At 45.0% G+C, this 19,910-nt stretch overlaps 1 protein-coding gene and 1 non-coding gene across 2 annotated transcripts in view; both read right to left on the reverse strand.

The window, feature by feature from the left end:
* LOC148034619 (uncharacterized) overlaps positions 1 to 19,910 on the reverse strand; it is a 143,646-nt gene that overhangs the window by 25,271 nt on the left and 98,465 nt on the right. The window lies entirely within an intron of this gene.
* Positions 19,597 to 19,699, reverse strand: LOC148034620 (U6 spliceosomal RNA). The gene has a single exon (XR_015691244.1). It is a non-coding gene; the product is annotated as a U6 spliceosomal RNA (small nuclear RNA).

The raw sequence follows: 19,910 nt of genomic DNA on the forward strand, positions 1-19,910 counted from the left end.
ACGCCACCGCAAAGAGCACCTCTTACAAACCTAGCAACAAAGACATGGAGCCACACACCAGCATGCACTCACAAAGCCCTACAAAGCATCAACCACTTCCTCCACTACAAAGCCATTATCCGTTCGCCGACCGACACCCCCACCATGCAGGACTACCCTAGACACAGCCACATAAAGGTGCAGAGCCCATCACCCATGCCCAACTGGTCCATGCCCTTGCAGGAAGCATCTAGTCATAGAGAATCCTATACTGCCACAAGGGAACCCTACCTCGCCGATTCAGTCTCTCTATGTTAGATAGAGCCATGAGAGACATCTTGGGATGAGTGCCTCCTAAGCAATTCCACATTGTATTTCGATTAGACATCATTCTTACTCATCAGCTATGTATTGTTCCGTATTTATTCTCCATTTAGTTAGTCATAGCATTAGATGACAGCTTTTTTGGGACATGGGAAATTTCTAGACTTCTCGAATGTAACATTTCGGTCTCAAAGGCTGATTTGACCTTTTGTAGACAATGGACATTAATATAACTCTCTCACTCTCTCTCTCTGTCTCTTTTTTTTTCGTAATGGATGTTATATTTATAAAGTACTAAACGACAAAAGAGTTACAAAAGTCATAGCAAAGACGCAGAGGAAATTGCCATATGCCAGGGAAGTAAGTCCTACCGACGAAGTAAGTCAGAGTGCCGAATAAGATCTATCTGCCAATGCAAGAGACCTTTAAGCCTAGCAATATGTCCTTGAACATTAGAGGCTAAATCAAAAAGAAAAGCATTTTGAATGGTCCAATTGTGCCAGCAACCCCAGTATCTAAGAAAGTGAAACAAGATTGTAAACGCCCCGAACAACGTAGTATGCTTCACAATTATGATATTCGCTTGTTTTCGAGATTTAATATAAAAGAGAATGAACACTTAAAGCTGAAAATGAAAATTACTCACAAAATTACAGCCATGAAAATGTAAAAGTAATGCAGACAAGATTGAGGGTTGAAGATGGGCAACCCCCCCCTCGAAGGAGTGTATTTCTGCTCAACCCAAGTCCCTTAGGGAAGAGCTCAGTTGCATTCAACCTGAGAGTGAGGAGAAGTAATTCTCACTCTCACAAGATCATGCAAAGATGTACAAACACACATGCATTATCTATTATGCAATGATAAGAACTGATTTCTTTACAGTGTGAGAGAAGAAAGAGGGAAAATCAGCCTTTCTTCATCGTTGATTAGCAATATATGGATAGGGCTTGCTTCTTGTTACTAAAATGGAAGAAAGAGCTCGAGAAGAAGGTGTTGTAATGAATTTACAGGCTTGTTGTCCTGTGAAACAGCAGTGATAGAAGAGGGAATATGGAGGAATTTGATAATGGAGAAGTGGGGGATGATGATGGGAATGGATGGGGCCAGTTTCTGGCTATCTGTGGGTGTTGCACATGAGTTTACAGCAAAGAAAAATGATGCTGAATGAAGAAAAACGAGCTCTTATTTATAGGAGAGGGAAGAGCTAGTACAAAAGGGGAAAGTGGAGTAGCACAAGACAAGTGTCCAACCACATGTCATGAGATGTGACAAGTGGTGGGACACTTGGAAACTTGTGTGACAAGTGTCTTGACACTTGTCTCTTCTCTAAGGCCTTCCTTTTTGGGCTGAATATTGTCAAGAATAGAAACAACCAAATTTAGTAAGCACAGTCAGAGTACAGAATTTACTATTTTTAGAATGATATCCCTATTTTTTAGGACTAGCATTTTTAGGCTAATTCGAGGCTCCTAAAATTTAGGGACCCTCCCAATATGGGTGTCATATGAAAGCTTTTTCCGTGTACATCGCAAAAACGGTATCAGAATCTTCATGTGACTTTCCTATGCAAAGAAATGTACATTTCAAGCTTTCAGCCCACACATGCACATTGTACAAGCATTTCATGATCATGCCATCTTGTTGATTGTAACTGTCCGTTCTGGCGGCTGATCTAGCCCACACTTCAAGGCATCAATCCTTTCTGTGTGCGAGTCTAATCCTGATATGCGTGAGTTCTGGTCACAGGCGCCCAATCGGGCCATATAGGTGGAAGTGTGAATTATCTTTTCTCTAACCCACTGCGTGGGTCCACCATAACCTGTGACCACTCATCAGTGGCCAGCTCCAATGCACTTTTCTTTATATCTAATTAGTGCAAAGGAAACGAATTTAATAAATCATTATATAGACAAATTAATGAAAAATGATACAAATTCTGTTTCTATAGAGTTGTGACAGCCCTCTGGCTTTTATTCAGCTGTCCTCAACTGAAAAGCTTCTTGATATGGCTGAAGAATGTCTGGGTAATTCTTCATGAATTTTTCATCTACCCACTGTGCATCTGTTGAGGGTAGATTCTTGAATTTTAGTAAGAATTTTCGTGTCACAAGGCAACTTCTCGTGGTTCGATCCTTGTGAAACAAAATCTATTCAGGTTCCAAGAGTTGCTCTGTTTCTTCAACTTCTGGGGGATCTTCAGTAATGGATTCCTTTGGTTTTGGTCCTATGTAAGGTTTTAGCAAACTTACATGAAAAGCATTGTGTATTTTCCAATGAGCAGGAAGCTCAAGTTGCCCTGCATAAGGGGATTCATGACTTTCTTTAAGCACCTTTTGTCGAACAGGAAGAGTGACACAAAGGCAATTGTTCATGAGAAGGTAACCGTCTTTGATAGAATAATCTGGATGAGAACCTCCTTGCTTTTCTCCACATCATTTAGACGGCCTTCTTGATTTAGCACTGCACCAATACAATCACCGCAAGCATCTGCTTCCACCACAAATGGTTTTACCAAATCTGGAATGATAAGAACAGGTCCAAAAGTAAGAGCTGTTTTCAACCTTGTGAAGGCTGCCTTCTCTTTTTCCTTCCATTGGAAAGAGGTCTTCTTCTTTGTAAGGTCATGAAGTGGAGAAGCCATATATGCAAAATGCTTGATGAAGCGGCGGTAATAAGAGCATAAGCCAAGAAACAATCACACCTCATGTACATCATGAAGATGAGGTCATTCTTGGATTACCTTGATCTTTTCAGGATCCACCTGAATCCCTTCAGAAGAGATGACATGCCCAAGGTAATTTATTTTATGCATGAAAAATTCACTCTTTTTACCATTCACCAAGAGTTGATTTTGTTGAAGTAATTGTAGAACAATCTCCCAGTGCTGATGATGCTCCTCTTCATTCTTGCTAAAGACAAGAATATCATCAAAGAAAGTACCGACATATTGTCAATGCTCTCTAAAGATGTGCTCCATCATTCCATTAAAGGTGGCTGGTGCATTGGTTAATCCAAAAGGAACCACCAAGAATTCATAAAGACCGTATGAAGTGCGGAAAGCAGTTTTGTGTACATCTTGTGGTATTGCCCTAATTTGATGATAATCACTCTTCAGATCAATGCAGCTGAAAACCTTTGAGCCTCCTAGACGATCCAAAATGTCATCAATTCCGAGAATAGGAAACCGATTTTTGACAGTGATTTTGTTGAGGGCTCGATAATCAATGCGCATCCTGAATGTGCCATCTTTCTTTTGAACAAGAAGAACAGGTGAACAAAATGGTGAGCTACTTGGCCTAATAAGCCCACGGTTGAGTAGATCTTCGACTTGCTTTCTGATTTCTTCTTGTTGAGGACGGCTCACACGGTATGGTGCTATATTAGGAGGAGAACTAACCGGAATAATATCAATATGATGGTCTTCTGGCCTTTTTAGGGGAAGCTAATAAGGAAGATCTTCCGAAAAACAATCTTTATACTTTTCCAAGAGCATAGGTATGGTGTCTCCAGAAACTCCAGCTTGGATCTCGTACTTCTTGCCTTTGTTGGTGAGTTCTACCTTCTTTTTCTGAGAGAAGATGGTTGAATCTACTCTATGATTCCAAGGCATGCCAAGAATCACATCACAACCATCAAGGTCTCCAATACAGAAGATATCTTCGTCACTGTAGCCTTTAATTTGAAACTTGAGCTTGCCAATATAGGGTGTCACAGTCTTCACTGTGTCACCTTCATCGGCATTTAAAGCTTGGCGAACTTCTGCCAGAGTGTCCATCTCTTCATTCTTTAATCCAAGCTCTTTAGCTAATTGCAAGGAAATGACATTTTCATTCATCCCAAGATCTATCAAGAATAGTGCTTGCTTACCTTGCAACTGTCCCCAAGCTTTTAATAATTTGCGCATCTCTGGAGTGTGAGTTGTGTTTGCAACTACATCACTCATAGCATTGATTTTCACTGGCGACTTAGGCTTGTTGTCAGAAACCTTGCTTTGTCCTTTGTTTGGACATTGCTTCGCTATGTGGCCTGTTTGTCCACATTTAAAGCACTTCCCTTCTTTCATGAAGCGCTGCTTTTCTTCTTCAGAAAGTTGCTTTGCTTGTGGGTATAGATTGGAGTGAAATTGAGGAGCATTAGGAGGTGCATAGGGCTTCATCTTCTTTTGATTTGATGGCTGCTTTTGCCGTTGTTTTTGTCCTTCATTTAGGGCTGAATACTCATCATCAGCTACTCTCTTATCATTCTTTTGGAATGATTTGTTGCCATTGTGCTCCATTTCCCATGTCTCAGCATGGTCAATGAGTTCCTTGAGATGAACTTGATCTTCTTTTCAAGTTGAGATAGTAACTTAGTCTTCTTCTTCTTCTTATACCTTCGTCCATGCCCGGATCTTGAGGTTGAAGATGATGAAGTGCTTGATGGGGATGAAGTTGGAAACGAGGGTGAAGAATGTCGACACCTTTGACGATGATGAGGTCTTCCACGAGAAGGGTGTGACTCTTCCTCACTAGAAGAGGGTCCATCAGAGTAGGCGCCAGATGACTTTGAAGAAGAGGATGAGCTTCGACGCGATCTCTTTCTTTCTCTTGAAGTAGAATGGGACTGCCTCTTAGAAGTAATTGGACTTCTTGATCGGCTCCTTTCATTGGTATGGCTTTGTCTCCTTAAAGCAGATGGGCTTCTTTCCTTGAATTCTTTGGGATTCTCAACTTTATCTAGTTTGAGAAGTTACTCATGAATTTACTGATTCTCCTCTCTAAGACTTTGAATGGCTTGAAGGATAGCACTCGACTGATCCATTGAGACTCTAAGAAAAATATGCTCAAGCACTCAATGCAAGGGCTGAAAACAAACAGACTTATAATTGTAAGCACTACCACTGTTGGGATCAGGATCGAGCCAAAGCTCTGATACCACTGTAAATGCCCCGAACAACGTAATATGCTTAACAATTATGATATTCGCTTGTTTTCGAGATTTAATATAAAAGAGAATGAACACTTAAAGCTGAAAATGAAAATTACTCACAAAATTACAGCCATGAAAATGTAAAAGTAATGCAGACAAGATTGAGGGTTGAAGATGGGTAAACCCCCCCCCCCCCCCCCCCCCAAAGGAATGTATTTCTGCTCAACCCAAGTCCCTTAGGGAAGAGCTCAGTTACAATCAACCTGAGAGTGAGAAGAAGTAATTCTCACTCTCACAAAATCATGCAAAGATGTACAAACACACATGTATTATCTATTATGCAATGATAGGAACTGATTTCTTTACAGTATGAGAGAAGAAAGAGGGGAAAACAGCCTTTCTTCATCGTTGATTAGCAGTATATGGATAGGGCTTGCTTCTTGTTACTAAAATGAAAGAAAGAGCTCGAGAAGAAGGTGTTGTAATGAATTTACAGGCTTGTTGTCCTGTGAAACAGCAGTGATAGAAGAGGGAATATGGAGGAATTTGATAATGGAGAAGTGGGGAATGATGATGGGAATGGATGGGGCCAGTTTTTGGCTATCTGTAGGTGCTGTACATGAGTTTACAGCAAAGAAAAATGATGATGAATGAAGAAAAACGAGCTCTTATTTATAGGAGAGGGAAGAGCTAGTACAAAAGGGGAAAGTGGAGTAGCACAAGACAAGTGTCCAGCCACATGTCATGAGATGTGACAAGTGGTGGAACACTTGGAAACTTATGTGACAAGTGTCTTGACACTTGTCTCTTCTCTATAGTCTTCCTTTTTGGGCTGAGTACTGTCAAGAATAGAAACAACCAAATTTAGTAAGCACAGTCAGAGTACAGAATTTACTAATTTTAGAATGACATCCCTATTTTTTAGGACTAGCATTTTTAGGCTAATTCGAGGCTCCTAAAATTTAGGGACCCTCCCAATATGGGTATCATATGAAAGCTTTTTCCATGTACATCGCAAAAACGGTATCAAAATCTTCATGTGACTTTCCTATGCAAAGAAATGTGCATTTCAAGCTTTCAGCCCACACATGCACATTATACAAGCATTTCATGATCATGCCATCTTGTTGATTGTAACTATCTGTTCTGGCGGCGGATCTAGCTCACACTTCAAGGCATCAATCCTTTCTGTGTGCGAGTCTAACCCTGATATGCGTGAGTTCTGGTCACAGGCGCCCAATCGGGCAATATAGGTGAAAGTGTGAACTATCTTTTCTCTAACCCACCGCGTGGGTCCACCATAACCTGTGACCACTCATCAGTGGCCAGCTCCAATGCACTTTTCTTTATATCTAATTAGTGCAAAGGAAACAAATTTAATAAATCATTATATAGACAAATTAATGAAAAAGAATACAAATTCTGTTTCTATAGAGTTGTGACAAAGATCTTCATATGCGACTGTGCCGGTGTGGGGTATTTAGGCGGCATAAAAACCCAATCAAAAGGGCTTAGCAAGAAACCAACCACTGCTCGCCAAACCACTGACAAGAGTGACCAAATTTTCTTAGCGAGAGAGCAAGAAATAAATCGATGACGGGTCAATTTCACACTGGTGGTGCAAAAGAAACAATTGCCGTTGAAGATTCGACGCTTGGAAAGAGCTGAAGCAAGAGGAAGACCACCAATCATCACCCTCCAAAGAAAGACCTTGCATTTGAAAGGTGTCTTGTTCAACCAGCCCTCCATCATAGTTACCTTCCTCCACGACTGAGATTTACGCAATCCCCATACAGTATTAGCTTTAGTAACCAGCCATTGATGATCTTTAATCAGAAGATGATACACTTGGTTAACTGAGGCCTTTTCCAAATTCAACCTGCCTGCAAGGTCCCAGTCCTACCAGTGACGATCCGAATCAAGGGCAAGAAAGGGTTGTCTGCTCTGGAGCACCATCAAAAGCTGTCCTCATAAATCACGGTATCCACGAAGGATCCTGAAAAGCCTCCTGGTTGTACGAAACGATATTAACACATTGCGACTGGCAAGGGTGGCATCTGCAAAACTGAAGTCAAGCCCAAACGTGCCATGCGGTTAAATTTTGGTCTGAGCTCATGTTTGCCTTCCTAAGAAAGTAATCGCGAGGCTGCCAACAATTCCACTTGAAAAGAGTTAGTAGTTAAGCGGTCCTCCATTGTATGCCACTGAGCCTTCTGGAGAACCAATTTCCAGGAACATACCAAATGAGCAAGCAGGGATGATGAAGGACAAGAAAACCGAGAGTCTACATTAAGAACATGCCACCAGGAGCTCCGAATTCGGGTATTACCATGCACAAGCCCATGATCCTCAAGAAAATAACGGGCTATAAATACCCACGGGTGATGATCCAAGCACGTGGCACGAAAAAGAGACCAACGGAGTGCCAGCATATGAGTTTCGGCATCCAAAATAGCCCCACCACCCATGCGTTTGGGGGTACATGCATGTGACCAAGAAATCCATGAAATGCCTGTATGCAAGGAGTTCTTCCATAACATGAAACGAATGTATTGAGTAAAAGCATTCAATGTAGTAGTAGTCCAAGGCAGCAATGGCAAGAAATATGTGAGCATTGGCAACATAATTGTCTGAGTCACTTTGAGGCGAACATGGAAGGGCCAAGCCTTAGACTTCCAATACAAAAACTTAGTTGCACTGTGAAATCCACTCTAGTAGTTGCTTTGGCCGAACATCAACACCCAAAGGGTATTCAAGATGCCTGACAATGGAACCACGGGGAACAACCATTCCTTGCCAATCCAATGACTGCAAATCTTACTCCGTGCAACTGAGAATGGTTGATTTCAAAGCATTGATATGAAGACCAGAAGCATGACCAAAGAGAGTCCAAACATCTAATGCTTTGTGAAGCTTATCCTTGTCCGCACGCAAAATCATAAAGCTGTCATCAGCCAAGGATTGACTAATGAAGTGTTGTTCAAAAGGAAGAGACAATCCAGACAACTGAGTAGAAGCTGCCATATGAGCTAACATCGAAAAAACCGGATGAGTCACAAGGGCAAAAAAGAGAGGGCTCAAAGGGCAATACCATTCAACATAACTCGCGAAGAAGCCACAGTACTAATGGTGTAGATCAAACGAGACATCCGAGTACCAAAGACCATAGTAGACATAAGTTCTGCAATGAAAGACCAGTCTAAATAATCAAAAGCCTTTTCCAGGTCCAATTGAATCAATACCACCTCCTGATTAGAGTGCCTTGCATAGTCAATAGCCATTTGCACATTTAAGACATTACGCAGAATGTTCCGGCCCTGAATGAAACCATATTGAAGAGAATGCACAATGGCATGAAGATGCTTTGGAGCCGATTTGCCATCACTTTGGAAAAGATTTTATACATAGAACCCATCAAAGAAATTGGTCGCCAATGTTTCAACATAGACGACGAAGGAACTTTTGGAAGCAATTTGATAAGTCCTTCTTTCCATAAGGAATGCATAAACCCCATTTCCCAAACGTGCTGAAACATAGCCGTCAATGGTTTCACCAGTCGGGTAGCAAAAACCTCAAAGAATTCATTGGTGAGACCATCCGAACCGGGACTTTTATCCTTGGGCAAGTGTAACAAAACATCCATAACCTTTGCCTCACGAATATCTGTCTCCAAAGTAGTTTGCATGTCATGTGGAACCTGATTGCGGACCAAATCATAGAAAACTTGGTCAGAAGGTGAAGGAGTAGAACCAAGAAGGTCTAGAAAATAATTCCTACACATATTCACAATAGTCTGAGGATCAATAACCATTTGACCTTCTGCATCCTGGAGTCTAGTCATATTCTCTCGAGCAGGAGATACATGGAGAGCTCGAAAGAACTTATATTCTGACAAGCACTATCTTGCAACTTCTTAGTCAAATTTTGCAATTTGGCCTGCTGATAAGATTTCAACTGAAACTCTTTAATAAGATCAGCCAAACGCATAACCAATGGCAGCAGAAATACATCACCTAGTGTCTCCACCAGTAGAGAACGAACCAAAGCCAGTAATTCCTCCGCTGCTTGTCGACACCGCCGACAAAGAGAGGCATGATGGATCCCATACTACCGAACAACCCGCTGCACATTAGCAAGCAATCGTTCAAAAGAAGCATTGCCCTCAGAGAAGAAGTCCAATAAAAATCTATCAATCAATTACTCCATATAAACCTGAAAGATTGAATGCTTCAAATAAGACGAGTTGAAGCGCAAAGGGAGTCTATCCAGAAATTGCTTAAAAGGTACAATGGGTTGTACAAGCATCTCAAGCTATAGAGGAAAATGGTCCGACAAGGCATATTGCTGCAGCACTTTCATTTCGAGCATCTTAGGAAGAAAAACATCATCCTGCATGATGTACATGTGGTCCAACCGCGACCATGTAGTTGTATACTGCGCAGAATGAAAAGTAAACCTTGTAGAAAAATAATGTAGCCATGACCAGAGATCTTGCTTAAGTACGGCAAGAGCAAACGCATTCCACACACGGCTTTCCGGAGCATCCATCACCGAATGCTCTGATGTGGACTCTGAAGGATCAACACACATATTAAAATCCCCCATCAAAAAACCCTGTCTGCCAAGTCACAAGGAGCTCTGCAAAGTACTTCAAAGATCCCGACAGGATAAAGGGTCATTTGGAGCATAGAGCCCAAGTAACCATAAGATCTCTCCTTTAAATAAAACTTCAATCACCACAAAACGATCATATACATCATTTTTAATAAGAACAGGCTGATATTTCTCATGTACCCCGTTCCATTCCCAAGACAGTGGATACACCGTCTACCTCTAAATCTAGCCGTCAGAACTCTTTTGCTGTGTTAGCTGATTTTTTGGATGAGGGAGTCCTTGACATTCTAGTAGAAAAGGTTAAATCGAGACAAGCTTTGCCTCGTTCCTGATTTTCTTTTTTGAATACACATGAAGATAGCCACGTGGAATGTGCGAGGCATTTCTTCTCGTAATAAGCAGCATGCCATGTGGAGTTTATTGCATGAGAATCAATGGGATGTCTTGTGTGTTGTTGAGCACAAGAGTCACGGTGAAGCAGGAAAAGTTGTGGATTGCCATGGGTTTCGTTTGTTTTATGCAAGGACACATGCCATGCATTATTCTGGTGTGCTTATGGGGTAATCACGTTACCTCTAGCATCAAAAGCCAACTTAGCAGGTGGGCTCTTCAGACCATCTGTATATACTTTCCTAGTAGGCTGATTGCGAGGAGCAGAAGAAACCATAGCATGAGTAGTGTGCTCTGAAGACAACAAGTCTTTCCTGCGCATATAAGTACGCAAGGAATCTTGTGAAGCATTAGGCACAATATCTACCATGCCAGCATTAAACCTTTTACCTTTTTTAGCACATACATCTACCCAGTCATTGTCACGGGAATCCAAACCCAAAGCATGTCGTTTGTCTTTATCCAAAACTTTAGGTGGCTGGGTCGCATCCTGTGACGGAGCATCAAGCACCATATCTTCCATGGGAGGCAAAACATGCTCAGCATCTGAAGTCGGTTGCTTCGCTGAACATTCGGCCATAAAATGCCCCAATTTTCCACACGAAAAACAATGCCCTACATAGTTACCCCATTTCAAACGAAAGTGCAAAGGATGCATGCCAGAGCAATTAAGATATAACCAAGCAGGCCTTTTCCGAGCAGTGTCCCATAACATACACAAACGGTTACAATTCATAGCCCTTAGGCCCGAGGGAACCAAAACAGTGCCCACAACGGCCATGGTATCCTTTAACAATGGCCAATAGACAGCCGGACAGTTTTCCACTTCAACCCACATCGGGCATTCGTGTTGAAGCAAGCGCTGAAAATCTGCCATTGGGCGCCATGGCACAACATGGACCAAACGGTGATCAAAGAACAATGGCAGTTTAGTCAGCAAATCGGCACGATGCTTCTCGGATTTCAACAACACCTCATAAAAGCCTCGGGACCCAACAAAAATCTCTTCAACACACTCCCCTTGTAGTAGACTTTGCAGCCACTAGCAAATATAGGAAAGCACTGGGATCCTACCAGTGAAAAAGAGTATAACAGCACGTTCATAAAACACTGAGAATGAGTGTAAAACATTTTTAGGATCCACAATGGCTTCCAGAACATCTTCAATTTCAGAGTCAGAAAACGCTTCATGATTATGTTGAACATAATCACCAAGCAGAGTGTTGGCAAACTCCAACAAATGCTCCCAGTCAACATCCTAAGAATCCACAGAATCAGAAGCAACCTGAGCATAAGAAACGTTCCTGATGATCCTGATGATCCATTGTATCTTCCGAAGTATGCTTGGTGCGTTTGCCCCCAGGCTGGAAGTCAGGACCAGGTGGGATCTCCTCTGTGCAAGGAACCATATCCTCTGGTTCCTCTGTTTCAGAATCCGGACCAAGGGCTGCCACCGTTTGGTCAATAAAGGCCATGTCCAGACCAGCCATGTTGTATCACCACTTTAACAAGAGATCTGAAGCTATTTGCAGGGCGCTCTCTCTCTCTCTCTGCTGCCACAGTCTGCCCGAAAGCAAAGCAGGATGCCACGAACAGACCTTGTGCAGGTCAGATACAGAGCCACGATCTGCAAGTAAGACGACCTTCAAGCCTGTCAACAGTCGCAGGAACAAAGGCCAGCTCCCAGGGCAGATGGGCACAGGAAGATTGGCGCAGCGATGGCCAGTGCAGAGCAGAGTGTCGGGGCAAGATAGCACAACAGGGTGTCAGGGCGGGACTGCCTGGGGCAAGACATCAAGGTATCAGGCCAACGAGATGGAGCAAACACGACCTCAGATGGCGGGCAAAACTTCTGGCCCACAGGTCTACTTGTCTTCACAGGAAGTCGCTAGATCACAGGGGAGGCAGCACTAGACACGGCCAGCAGACCAAGCATCAGGTCGATGCAGCAGCGGAGGCAGGGCAGGTCCACGACGCCATCTCTCTTCGCTACCGTCTCTCTCTCTCTCTCTCTCTCTCTCTCTCTCTCTCTCTCTCTCTTTTTCGTAAAAGGTAATTGTAATAATTACGAAAAAAGTACAAGATTACTTGATTACAAGATACATGACGACAATCTAAGTCATCATGTGAAGAGGTTCTAAGTACTACAAGTTACAACGTCATGGCAAAGATGCAGAGGAAATTGCCATATGCCAGGGACGTAAGTCCTCCCTAGAGAGCAAATCAGAATGCCGGAGAAGATCCAACTGCCAATACAAGAGGCCCTTAAGCCTCGCAATATGCGGCATGAATATTATAGGCGGAGTCAAAAAGAAAAGCATACCGGATGGTCCAGTTATGCCAGCAGCCCCAATATCGAAGAAAATGAAACACGAGCTTCATATGTGGCTGTGCAGGAGCAGGGTATTTGGGCTGCCCGAAAACCCAATCAAGGGGGCGCAGGGTGAAACCAACCACTCCTTGCCAAACAGCCGACAAAAATAACCAGACTTTCTTTGCGATGGGGCAAGAAATAAATCGGTGGCGGGCGGATTCCACAGCAGTGGTGCAAAAGAAACAGTGGCCATTGGAGATTCGTCGCTTGGAAAGAGCCGAAGCAAGCGGAAGACCACCAATCATCATTCTCCAAAGAAAGACTTTACATTTGAAGGGTGTCTTGTTCAACCAGCCCACCATCACAGTTTCCCTCCACCATGACCGGGATTTACGTAAACCCCATAAAGCATTCGCTTTGGTGGCGAGCCATTGACGATCTTTAATCGGAATATGATACACTTGGTTAGCAGAAGCTTTGCTTAAAGTCAGCCGGCCTTGTAGGTCCTAATCCTGCCAGGGATGATCCGAAGCAAGGGCAAGAAAGGGTTGTCTGCCCTGGAGCACCCTCAAAAGCTGTTCCCATAAAGGCTGGTATCCACGAGGGATCCTGAAAAGCCTCCTAGCTGTACGAAAAGATATAAGCACATTGCGACTGGCAAGGGTGGCATCCGCAACTGAAGACAAGCCCAAACGGACCATCCGGTTGAATCGGGGTCTGAGGTCCTGTTTACCTTCCCATGCAAGTAAACGCGAGACTGCCAGCAACTCCAATTGAAAAGAGTTAGTAGCTAAGTGATCCTCCGCTGGATGCCACTGAGCCTTCTGGAGGACCTGTTTCCAGGAACACACCAAATGAGTAAGCAGCGACGAAGAACTGGAGAACCGCGAATCAGCATTAAGAACATGCCACCAAGAACTCCGGATTTGGGTATTGCCATGTAGAAGCCCATGGCCCTCAAGGAAATAACGGGCTATATCAACCCATGGATGATGATCCGAGCACATGGCGCGGAAAAGCGACCAACGGAGTGCCTGCATGTGAGTTTGGGCATCTAAAATAACTCCGCCACCCATGCGTTTGGGGGTGCACGCATGCGACCAAGAGATCCAGGAAATACCTGCATGCAATGAGTCTTTCTTCCATAGCATGAAACGAATAGACTGAGTAAGAGCATTGAGAGTTGTAGTAGTCCAGGGCAACAATGGCAAGAAATATGTGAGCATTGGCAACATAATAGTCTGGGCCACTTTGAGGCGAACATGGAAAGGCCATGCTTGAGATTTCCAATACATAAACTTAGCCACCATTTTCTGAGAAATCCACTGCAGAAGCTGCTTTGGGGGAACATCAACACCCAAAGGGTACCCAAGGTGCCTGACAATGGAGCCACGAGGAACAACCAGACCCTGCCAGTCCAAGGACTGCAAATCCGACTCCGTGCAGCTGAGAATGGCTGATTTGAGGGCATTGATACGAAGGCCGGACACCTGACCAAAGAGGCTCCAAACATCCAATGCTCTTCGAAGGTTATCCCTGTCCGCATGCAAAATCATAAAAGTATCATCTGCCAGGGATTGGCTAATGAAGTGCTGTCCTGTAGGAAGCGACAGTCCTGCCAACTGAGAAGAGGCTGCCATATGAGATAACATCGAAAGAACTGGATGTGTTGCAAGGGCAAAAAATAGAGGGCTCAAAGGGCACCCTTGTCTGACAGAGCGGACAAGGACAAATGGCTCAGTAACACCTCCGTTCAGCATGACCCGCGAAGATGTTACAGCGCTAATGGTGTATATTAGACGAGACATCCGCGGACCAAAGCCCATAGCAGACATAAGTTCAGCAACGAAAGACCAGTCCAGATAGTCAAAAGCCTTTTCCAGGTCCAGTTGAATCAGTACGACCTCCTGATTGGAATGCCTGGCATAATCAATTGCCAGTTGAGCATTCAAGACATTGTGTAGGATATTTCGGCCCTTGATGAAACCATACTGGAGAGGGTGCACAATGGCCGGGAGATGCTTATGGAGCCGATTCGCCATTACTTTGGAAAAGATTTTGTACATTGAACCCATCAAAGAAATTGGGCGCCACTGTGTCAACTTAGATGGCAAAGGAGCTTTTGGAAGCAGTTTAATAAGGCCTTCTTTCCATGAGGAAGGCATGATCCCCGTTTCCCACACCTGCTGAAACAAAGCTTGCAAAGGTTTCACCAGTTGGGTAGCAAAAGCTTCAAAGAACTCATTAGTGAGACCATCCCAACCCGGGCTTTTATCCTTAGGCAAGTGTAACAAGACGTCCATAACCTCTGCCTCACAAATATCGGACTCCACAGTAGCTTGCATGTCCTGCGGAAGCTGATTGCGGACCAGGTCATAAAAAGCCGAACGGGTCTGAGTAATTTGGGCCGAAGGTGGAGAAGTGGAACCGAGAAGGTCACGGAAATAATTCCTGCACATATGCACAATAGTCTGCGGATCCAGGATAAGGTGGCCTTCTGCATCCTCGAGTCTGGTCATATTTTCTCGAGCTGGAGAGGCATGGAGAGCTCGAAAGAACTTATGGGTCTGACATGCACTATCTTGCAAAGTTTCCGTCAGATGTTGCAGTTTGGCCTGCTGATATGATTTCAACTGGAATGCTTTAATAAGATCAGCCACCCGCATGTCCAGTGCGAGCAGGAATGCATCATCCGGAGTGTCCACCAGCAGAGAACGAACCAAAGCCAGCAGATCCTCTACTGCCTTGCGACGCTGCCGACAAAGAGAGGCATGATAAATCCCATACTGCCGAGCAACCCGCTACACATTAGAGAGCAATCTTTCAAAAGACGCAGTGCCCTACGAAGAGAAGTCCAAGACGAATCTGTCAATCAATTGCTGCATATAGCCCTGAAAGAGTGCATGCTTCAGGTAAGATGAGTTGAAGCGCAAAGGGAATCGGTCCAGAAATCGCTTGAAAGGTGCAATGGGTTGTGCAAGCAGCTCAAGCTGCAGAGGGAAATGGTCTGACAAGGCATATTGCTACAACACTTTGATGTCGAGCATCTCGGGAAGAAAATCATCATTCTGCATGATATATATACGATCCAGTCGCGACCATGTTGTTGCATACTGGGCAGAATGGAAAGTAAACCCTGTAGAAGACGGGTGTAGCCAGGACCAGAGATCTTGCTTAAGAACAGCAAAAGCCAACTCATGCCACATACGACTTTCCGGCGCGTCCATTACCGAATGCTCCGATGTGGACTGGGAAGAATCCACACACATATTGAAATCCCCCATGAAGAAGCCCCGTCTGCCAAGTGACAAGGAGGTCTGCAAAGTCTGCCAAAGCTCCCGACGAGATAACGAATCATTCGGAGCATAGAGGCCAAGTAACCATAAGATTTCCCCTTCGAATAAAATTTCAATCACCAAAAAGCGGCCATGAACATCATTTTTAATAAGCATAGGCTGATATTTGTCATGTACAATCATGAGCACTCCCGAATAATGCATGGCCTGTGTCCCTGCATAGAACAGTCGAAAGCCATTGCAATCCACCACTTTTCCGGCTTCACCGTGACTCTTGTGCTCAACAGCGCACAGAACATCCCACTGATTTTCATGCAATACAGTCCACATGGCATGTTGCTTGTGGCGAGAACAAATTCCTCGCACATTCCACGTGGCTATTTTCATGTGTAGTTAAAACCAAATCAGGTACGAGGCACAGCTTGCCTCGATTTGACTTTGTCGGCAAGAATGTCCAGGACTCCCTCATCCAAGAAATCCGCCAACACAGCAAAAGAGTTCTGAGGACCAGATTTGGAAGTAGACGGCATATCTGCTGGCTTGGGGTTGGAACGGGGATACCGACGGTCCCACGGGGTAATGACGTTACCTCTGGTATCAAATGCCAGCTTAGCACGGGGACCCTTTGGACGATCCGAATACATTTTTCTGGCGGGCTGATGACGGGGGGCAGAGGAAACCATAGCAAGAGCAGAGCGCTCGGAAGACAACATTTCCTTCCTGCGCATATATGTACGCATGGAATCTTGTGAGGTAGTAGGCACAGTATTTTCCATGCCAGCAACAACCCTGTTGCCTTTTTTTGCACGTACTTCCACCCAATCAGTGGCGCGGGAATCCAGACCCGAAACCTATTGTTTACCTTTGGCCAGAACTTAGGGCTGGTGGATAGCATCCAGCGACGGGGCATCACACACCATATCTTCCATGGGCGGCGCAACATGGCCAACATCGGAGGTATGTTGCTGTTCCGGGCATTCAGCCATAAAATGCCCCAACTGTCCACAGGAAAAGCAATGCCCTGCAAAATTGCCCCATTTCAATCGAAAAAGCAACGGATGCATGCCCGAGCAGTTGAGGCGCAACCAAGCAGGCCTTTTTCTTGCAGTGTCCCATAGCATACACAAGCGGTTGCGATTCACTGCCCGGAGACTGGGAGGGACTAGAACAGTGCCCACCACGGCCATAGCATCCTTCAACAGTGGCCAATAAACAGCCGGGCAATTTTCCACTTCTACCCACACAGGGCATTCACGTTGCAGCAGACGCTGAAAATCTGCCATTGGGCGCCATGGAACCACATGAACCAACCGGCGTTCAAAAAATAAAGGCAGTTTAGACAGGAGAGCAGCACGGTGCGTCTCTGATTTCAACAGAACCTCAAAAAACCCTCGGGAGCCAACAAAAATCTCTTCAACACATTCCCCTTGTAGCAGACTGTGCAGCCACTGGCGAATACGGGAAAGCAGCGGGATTCGACCAGTGAAGAAGAGTATCACAGCGCGATCATAAAATACTGAAAAGGAGCATAGGACAGTTTTTGGGTCCACGGTGGCGTCCACAACATCATCAAGTGCTGAGTTAGAAAAGGCTTCCTGATTATGTTGAACATAATCGCCAAGCAACATGTTGGCAAATTCTAGCAAATGCTCCCAGTCAACATCCTGAGAGTCCACAGGATCGGAAGCAACCTGAGCATAGGAACGATCCGGAGGAACACCTATCTCTTCCGAAGTATGCTTGGTACGTTTACCCGCAGGCTGAATGTCGGGACCAGGGGGCATCTCTTCGTTGCACGGAACCATGTCCTCAGGTTCCTCGGCATCAGAATCAGGGCCAAGTGCTGCCACTGTTTGGTCTATGAAATCCAGATCCAAACCAGCCATCGTGTGACGATTTGATCTTGAAGGAGGACTACAAGTCTCTCTCTCTCTCTCTCTCTCTCTCTCTCTCTCTCTCTCTCTCTCTCTATGTAGCCCAGAGAGCACTCTGAACTGTGCAGGACGCTACTTGCACCGCGAGATGATGAGACTCGCTCACCCTTCTCAGCACCACAGCTTGCAGAGTGGCACCCAGGAGCAGCAGGACGTAGGGCAGATGGTTAGCGGGGCAGCAGATGCAGCATACCTGGATGAGATGCTCTATTCGTCTAACAACCGTCAAGATTAGGGTTACAGCAGGTCGGCCCTTCTGCAAAAATGGGCGAACGCGAGCAGGAGGGCCAGAGGACAGCCGGATGATCGAGTCAGGGCAGGCGTCTGCGACGTGGCAAAGTGACGGGACAGTAGTAGATAGGCGTGACGAAACACCCAACAGGTCCCGCAGGTCTGACAGGTGACAGCAGCGACCAGCAACGGTCGCTATCACGACCCGCAGGTCAGATTGGCGGCGGCTGGTCAGACGGGCTCTCCTCCCGCCATCGCCCGTCTCTCTCTCTCTCTCTCTCTCTCTCTCTCTTTCGTGAAGATAATTGAATTAAGTAGAAAATATTTACATGAGACCACCAGGTCAACATTCTCACTGTATCTCTTACATGCTATTACATCAGACCATCAGGTCAGCATACTCAATCTCTCTCACACTGTCACTCTAGAAATTTACAAGATGTGAGCAGGCTTCTCAAAACAACCTATTACATAACCAATTCTAATAAATCAGACAGAAAGAACAGCTGGAGTAGAGCGAACAATTGTTAGCTAGGGAGCAGCAATGTCCGGAAGGACCATGTCTGCTGACATCATAGAAGTGATTTGCCATAAGACCAATCCACGCACATGGGCCACATGCCTATGGATGCCCGATGACGAATCAAAAATAAAGGCATTGCGAGTACATCATATGTGCCACAGGGCTGTCCATCTAAGAAAATGGATCTCTCTCTTTTTTCTTTTTTTTTCGTAAAAGGTAATTGTATTAATTACGAAAAAAAGTACAAGATTACATGATTACACGAGTACAAGAGACACGAGGGCCGTAGGCCAACGTGTGGGAAATCCCCGGACTAGTATACTAAAAAGGTTACACCAATCATGGCAAGGACCCAAAGGCAATTGCCAAATGCCAGGAATGCAAATCCTCCCGAGGGAGCAAGTCAGAGTGCCTGATGAGATCTAGCTGCCAATGCAAGAGCCCTTTAAGCCTTGCAATATGTCGCGGTACATTAGAGGCCGAATCAAAGAGAAAAGCATTTCGGGTGGTCCAAATGTGCCAGCATCCCCAGTATCTGAAAAAGTGAAATAAGATCTTCATATGTAACGGTGGCGGTGTGGGATACTTTGGGCGCACAAAAACCCAATCGAAAGGAGTCAGTGAGGACCCCACCACTGCGCGCCAGATTTGCGACAAGAGAGACCAAATATTCTTGGCGAGCGGGCAAGAAAGAAAACGATGTCGGGCCGATTCCGCCGTAGTGGTGCAGAAGAAACAATTGCCATTCGAGATTCGACGCTTGGAAAGGGCCGAGGCAAGAGGAAGACCACCAATCATTACCCGCCACAGAAAGACCTTGTATTTGAAAGGTGCCCTATTCTGCCATCCCTCCATCAGCGTTGCCTGCCACCATGACAGTGATTTCCGCAGGCCCCAAACAGTATTAGCTTTCACACCCAGCCATTGGTGATCTTTAATAAGAAGATGATACACCTGATTAGTAGAGGCCTTTTCCAGACTCAACCGGCCTGCAAGGTCCCACTCCTGCCAAGGGCGATCCATAGCCAGGGCAGGAAAGGGTTGCCTACCCTGAAGTTCCGACGAAAGCTTCCCCCATAAATCAAAAATTTGGACCATTTCTCGATTTGTGCGTGTCATCCTTGCGCAGGGGCCATGCTAATCTTCTCTGTATCGTTCCAATTTTATCAGATGTCTCCGAAGAGTCTCTCTCTCTCTCTCCCTCTCTCTCTCTCTCTCTCTCTCTCTCTCATATAGAGTTCCATCCACTATAGCTGCCATTCCTCACTCTCAAGCTCCATCCCGAACACCACACCCACACATGTGTCCATATCCTACATTCTCATCCTCTCATCCACACAATACCATTGCAGATGGACTTGATTAACTCAAAATGCATCTAATGAAGAGAGCAACTA

The sequence above is a fragment of the Lygodium microphyllum genome, chromosome 6 (assembly GCF_053477565.2).
Source record: "Lygodium microphyllum isolate KBCC chromosome 6, Lygodium_microphyllum_v1.1.10, whole genome shotgun sequence".
Lineage (NCBI taxonomy): Eukaryota > Viridiplantae > Streptophyta > Polypodiopsida > Schizaeales > Lygodiaceae > Lygodium > Lygodium microphyllum.